A 7,064-nucleotide genomic window follows, 5' to 3' on the forward strand; every position below is an offset into this window, starting at 1 on the left:
TATCCAGGGACCAGTTATTACACTTGTTTGGGGGATAGCTTAGTTTGTGAGCCCCGAACCGAGACAAAGTTTTCTTTCACTACTCGACAAAGTTTTTCTAAATGTTGAATCAAAGCTATGAATTTTATATATTCTTCAGATTTCATATGAAGACGCTGAGATCATCAGTAATCTACTGCACACAAGAAGCTCATCTCCTTCGCTATGGAGACAATTCTCACTCTTTAATTGGTCCGATGAAAAGTGATTAGATCCATCTGTATTACGGCCACATTACAACATAATAACCAAAGTGATTAAGCCACAAAATTGCACTTTACCACCATCTGATGTGCATTAGTGTGTCGGATTACGTGCGGCCACCGCTGCCATATTCCCCCCCGCCCCATCAGAACCTCGCCCTGTGGTCATTCCTCGCCTTCCTTCCCTTCATCGTCGTGGTCTCATTATGATCCTCCTTCCTCAATTTGCTTTGGGTATATTTTCGCCTCTCTCATCTTTATAGCTTCCCCTCCCTCCCTCTCCCCCACCACCACCCCCCCGGAACACTCTGAACACACTGATCAGCCACAACATTAAAACCAGTGACTGGTTTTAATGTTGCGGCTGATTGGTGTGTAATTCCACGTCCTTCCCTTTTTTCTCGTTCCCTTCTCGAACACACTCCCCTTAACACACGGTTCCCTCCGAGACGACACCAGTGGCCAGGTGATGAAATATATGACTTACAAATTAAATTAACATTAAGATTACGATTAAGATACATTTACTTATGGTCAATCTGTGGCCGTGAAACCTCCGACAGGCCAGAGACACCGATTTTTGTGTGTTTGTGTTTCATTTCAAATTGCTGTGGCAAAGATGTTCCTCGACCCCTTCTTACTCATTTACCGATAATTACGTTTTATCTCACAGTTCCCAGGTATTCCCATGTATTTCTCAGAAGAACTCTTTCTTCCTCTTCTTCATATGCGGCTGATTTACCTTGCCAAATACATTTAGCGGTAAAGCGGCACAGGAAGTGTGACATCCTCATATTGTGAAGGCATTACAGAGAGGAGGCCTGAGTGGTTGAGTGGGCACATATAAGCAGAAAGCACATCTTGCATCCCTCACGCTGCTGCTCAACGCTGCACTAAATCAATATTTATACATCACACACAGTCAATTTGAACCACTGTTCGTGCAAAATCTCCTCAGAGAGACTCAAAGGAAATTATGAGCCGAGTTCATCTCAGTTCTGCAAATCACTTCAGCCTCTTGCGTTTGGGTTTCACAGGCTTGGTTCACTCTCCCCACTCTCGATGGCACCTCGTTTAGCAGTTAACGAGCAGGATACTTCCCTGTAGAATCGTTCTCGACCAAAACTGAGCTGAAAGCAGAGCAAGTATTGGATTTACAGTCGCCAGGTGATGTGGCTTTAAATGGATGTTAAAGTTGCTGGGTTGTGGTGATGCTGGTTTCCTTATGAAGAAGAGTGAAGACGATCAAATGAACAGTTCATGGACAGACAGGGATTTCTGGAATTAGAAGATTGATCATAAGTCATCGTTGTTTGTACAGCTTTGCTCCAAAAAATGTGAAGTGTGCATTTTGCATTAACATAAATAGGTAATATTAAAAAGAAAAACATTGTGTAATTGATGTGAAACCCTCTATGAAGCCATCAACCTTTTTTAGATTGATTTGAAAGCATAAAGCTCCAGTCTTTATGTTTGTTCTACTTTCTTGTGCCTTTGCCTTTGTCCCTTTGTCAACACAGGAACCGCAAGAGCATCGACAGCCAAGAGCCCCCTCGTGCTCTGAGGATACTTTTAATAAGAGAAGTCACTGGGTTCTTCATGCCTCTGTAAATCCCTGTCAGGAGTCTGCAGCAGGTCCAAACACATTCAAGCAAAAGGTTTGTTCAGTTTCCTCCTGGCAACTGTACATCAACCAATCAGGTAATGGGAGGCACCTTCTGGCAGTCATTGGCTCCCAGCTCTCGTGCAACAACAGCTGTGAACATCTGGTTGTGTTACCGAACATATGACTCGGCTCTTTCATAACTGATCCCAGTACACGCTTCATTACTGTCGCTCTGTTCTGACCCGGAGCTGTTCATCGAATCAATCTCTGGTTCTTCAGCTCGTCGTCAACATCCTGACGTGACCACATCGGATGAGTCATCAGGTCCTGGTGGAAACCATTAACAGTACGATAACCAGTTAAACGTATAACACCATCAAACAGATGGAAACCTCGGGCTGGAGCAGAAGCAATAAGTTTATCATGTTGTAAAAAAAAATGTTTTACGTCAAAGATGGGTGCATCTGCTGCGATTATGCGGCGACAGAAAAAATGTGATGATTTCCTCTTCTGCCTCCGAGTCAGCCTCGCTCATTTACCTATTCATTACACAGCCATTCAATCACGCTTTATCGTCTGTCATAAACTCCACAGTCTCAGCGTCTCTTGTGGCTGTAGCGTCTCATGTGTTCCCCGTTCCCCTCGACCTTTAAAGTCGCAATAAAAAGTCATTTTGGGAACACGCTGTTTTGATTTGATATCAAAGCAGGGCTGGATTATTGCAAAGCGTGAACCTGTGGGAAGACTACTAGTGACGGAGGGTAATATGTGATGGCGGGACCTTTCCCTATTTACACCTTGTGAAAGGTCGGGTAAGTGATTCTGAGGGATGGCTGCTGATATTCCAACTCCAGACCAAAACAAACCAACACTTCACTTCATATCCCTCCACTGCTCCTTCAGAGGCTCAGGCCTCCACATGCAAGCAGGAGCTCTGCCAAGATCAGTGATATGTTATTAATGCCATCATTAATAACATCTTTACATCCATAATGTAATGACAACTAGGCAGAGCTGAAACCTGATGCTGTTCCTGGTCTCTCTCTCTATCTCTCCTCTCCTCTATTCCCCATTTTTCTCTGCTCACCCAAACTGGTCGAGTCTGGTTCTACTGGAGGTTTATTATTTATTAGATATTGAGGGAGTTCTTTCTCTCTTCAATCGCCAGCGTTCTTGCTCATTGTGGGAACTGTTGGTTTTCTCTAAAATGTTTAAGGTCTGGACCTCAAGTGCCTTGAGATAAAGTTTATCATGATTTGTCAGGCGGACAACACAGTAACTTCCTCCCTCTCATCTCTTGGTGGTCTCGCCTTTGTTCATACGGGTCTTCGCCATTTTGCTTTTTCCTTTTCAGAGCGCTACAGCAGTTTATTATGAGGATAACGGTTAGATAGCAGTGGTAGCAGAAAGGCCTTTCCAGTGGCTTACAGTGGTTGTGCAGCTAGTCCCATCCCCCTGATAGTAGAAGGAACGACAACATTATCTTGATTGAGATGTAGCAGCTGATGTCTAAACATGTTTTATCTCAAATTGCTCCAAGGAAGAGGTTTCCCATACCACTGGCTTTTACTATTCATGGCCCTTTCAAAAGAAAAATCCCTGGTTCAGGTCCAGAGAGCTGCGTCTTGCGTCCACTGCACCTTGTATACCCTTGTCACTGATTGGCTGGAACAGTGTTTGAAACGTCCAGCTTTATTTATTTAACAAATTCAGAGGCAGACTTTTATAAAAAAGTGTATTGAATTTTTAAAAGCTTATCCCGAATTTAAGAGACAATGTAAATAAAATGAACACTAGTCCAATAAAAGCTAAAGTAAATTAACATTAGATCGTGAGCTGTGACTCATGGTAGTTTGGGCTTTAAATAACATGCTCACATTAAGTACAATGATATAGAATGTCACTAAAAATAGTGACATCTGTCTCTCACAAGCTAGAGGAGCACCTCTTCACGGTCGGTTGCATCTCTAGCTCAGCACATTACTGCCGTATTGAATGTACGGCTCCCGTGCCTAAACCCATCAACTATTTCAGGGGCTTATTTAGCAATTTAATGCTTCTATATTGAAGAGTGGAGAAAATCAATGATGCACTAATTACACAGTCTTTGAAAACTAAAAAAAAATGTTTTTTCTCCTTTTCGAAAATCAAATCCGCTCCAAACCTCTTTTTTTTTCCTTTTTGATGAATAATAATCCACTAATTGTAATTGATAAACACATCTGGCCAAATTGAATATTATTCCAGTACATTTTATTAAAAGGACTCAACCTCAGACTTTAACCACATGCATGGGAATAAAAAAAAAAAACATGGTGGCACATTTGCAGTCGACACTTCACCCGCTTGCAGGCTCATCACGTCTCCATCGATAGCAGCAGGTGGTGGGACTCGGCCTCAGCGTTCTTTTACTGCGGATGGCTGGAAGCGATTACCATATTAGTCCTGTGCAGCCGAGCTCGCGTCTCTTTGAGTGCCATCGCAGGGGAACTATGACACGCCAACATGCATAATCTCCCCACTGTACATACTGTATGACATCCCCGCGTGTGATCACTTAGGCTGTGCGGGTGCAGCGGAGAACGGGTGCTGCACACGGCAAGAGAGCGGACAGCTTGCCAGCGATGAGCAACAAAGACGTGAAGGGTCCATCTGCTGGGAGCATGAATTGGAACTTTTTGAATCCGTCAGGCTGTAAAGTTAACTTCCTATTTCCTCTCCCAGCGTTTAGCATCGTGATCCTCATTAATTTCTCAGACAGAAGCTCTCCAGATGTGTAACACGTCTCCATTTGACGTTCATATCCTACATCTCCAGCCTAACACATGTCAGTACTGGCTGCGGCGGCGGGTGATAACGAGTGTGTTATCAGTGCGGAAATGTGTTTTTTCGCCTCCGCCTCTGCTCTCGTCCGTGGCTATTTATGCGTGGTGCTAAATAGATAGATGGACGGATAGCGATTGCGTGACTGAGCGCCGGCGTTCATGTGTGTCTCCATGTGTGTGCGATGAGCAGAGTGATGATTTATGGCGTTGATATTATTCCAGGCCGCCAAATTGTTCCCACTAGCTCCTAAGCAGACAGAGGTTAGTTCAATTTAACCTCTGCTCATTCTTTCCCCCTGTGGGCCACATCCAGCCGTGGTGAAGACTGATTACGCAAAGAAACATGCATAAATCATACTTTGTCAATTGTTGGGCCAATTCATTATAATCTACAGCCCGTGTGTCTCAGAGGATATTGATTCTCAAAGGCGAGTACAATGCACAATGGGTCTGCACACCCTCAATTGTGTCTGTGCAGGTGCCAGTGTGCCAAGTGGTCCTATTACTTCCTCTGGTTGGTGCAGTGAGTGGTGCTGTCTTAAAATCTCAGTATTGACACATTTACATCTTAAGGGTAATCGTCCTGTTCAAGCCTTTACACCTGCATTTGTGTTTCCATTCCTTAACCACTGCTCTGCAGCCCAACTTCACACACGTGTCACAACACACCTCCGCACTCTCCTCCGCCACACACACCCCCTCCTCTGGTGAGGACCAACGAGAGTGAAGATTCCACAACGAGCCAATTAAGCTGATGGGTAGCTGCTGCGCTGGCACAAGCATATGTTTACGATCTCATTATAAACAGGCTTCCTCGTCCTGGTGGGGGCCGCCTCATCATTATTCCACGCCAAGAGTAATTCCCAGGTCCTTAATTTGGCAACGCGCTGAAAACAGCGAGCCCCCCCCTCCAGGAGCAGCGAGGTAAATTGAGAGAGTCGGTACCTGTGACTCAGAGGTGGTGGTAGCAGGTCGGGCTTCCGGTGTTGGGGAAAGGCAGCAGGTGGTGGGCTGAGACCCAGCAGCATAGAGGGAGACGCTTGTTGACTGGCCGTCCATAATTAGAGATATTCAAAGGTGTGAAATGTAGGCGTGAAGTAACTCGACCTCTATGACTCATTTCTCTTCTGCTTGGTGTCTTCCAGTCGTTATGTTGCTCAGCTATAGCTAAATACACCAGGGCTCTGTCGAGGAAGTTCAGGCCTGACGTCAACATGTCAGAAATAAAAACGATCAGGGTTGAGAACAAGCGGATGAACGAGAGAAGTGGATCGAGCTGCTGTGGTCTGATAGGTTTCTGAAGTTTCTGTGGACGCTTGGATACTTTCCCCTCCGGTACCAGCCTGTCACCGTCGTATTCCACTGTACAGTAAACAACATAAATCAAGATGACCACAGCCCGTTCCTTTTGAAAAGAGGGACAAATGCAAACAAACTTTTAGCATGCACATTGCTCGGCTCCGGGAAGCGAGTGCAGATCTGTCTTTGCTCAGAAAGATCGAAGGGGGGGAGTATCACTCCCAGCAACCCTGGGGTTTTTGTGTTAATGCATTTGCCACGTCTCTAGGGAGTCACATAATCTGTGACTAATGATCCCTCCTCCCACATGTGGCAGCTATGGTTGCCACCTGGTTAGAAGGGTTAGGAGGGAAATGAGTCAAGAGAAATTCATTTTCTGCGGCGGATATGCAGAAAATATGACTCCACACACTATACACACTATATTTCGTGAGCAATAAAGATCGAGAACCTCCCCACACACACACACACAACAGGTATGGCTGCAGGGAAACAGTGTATTTGACAATATGTGAAGACTATACAATGTGCAATAATATCACAGTTTAATACCCGGCCGTTACATTTATGAACATTTGAGAAAATTAGAAATCCAGCCAATAAAAGATGCCACAATAAAGATGACTTCCGTGTCTCACATATTAAATGTGCTGACTTTCGGTTGAATGTGACTTTGCGTGGCAGGAGCTCGCCTCAGCTCTGTACAGTGTGCGTAGCGTGCAGAAACCTTAATGAGTGTTTCCAGTGTACAGTCATCTGTGCCTGCCACCCTGGGCCTCTCACCTGAATGGACAACTCACAGCGGGGATGTTCCTTCGAATGAAGCATGACTAGTACATGATTTGATGCTCTGGTGCACAGCAAAACACACAGGCTTTCACACACACACACACCCACACACACGCACAACAACAGTGTGCTGATGGCGACAAAAGCACACACACACACTCGGGTCATGTCACAAAGGTATCCGGCACTTGTCGATGTATAAAAATATGCCTGTCAAGTGTTTGTAAATGAACAATAAGGCTGTGCACTTGTTTGTGATGAAGAGAAGGAGGGGGAGTGTTGGGCGGTGGGGGTGGGGACGGG

This window comes from Platichthys flesus, chromosome 3 (genome assembly GCF_949316205.1).
Source record: "Platichthys flesus chromosome 3, fPlaFle2.1, whole genome shotgun sequence".
In the NCBI taxonomy this organism is placed as follows: Eukaryota; Metazoa; Chordata; class Actinopteri; order Pleuronectiformes; family Pleuronectidae; genus Platichthys; species Platichthys flesus.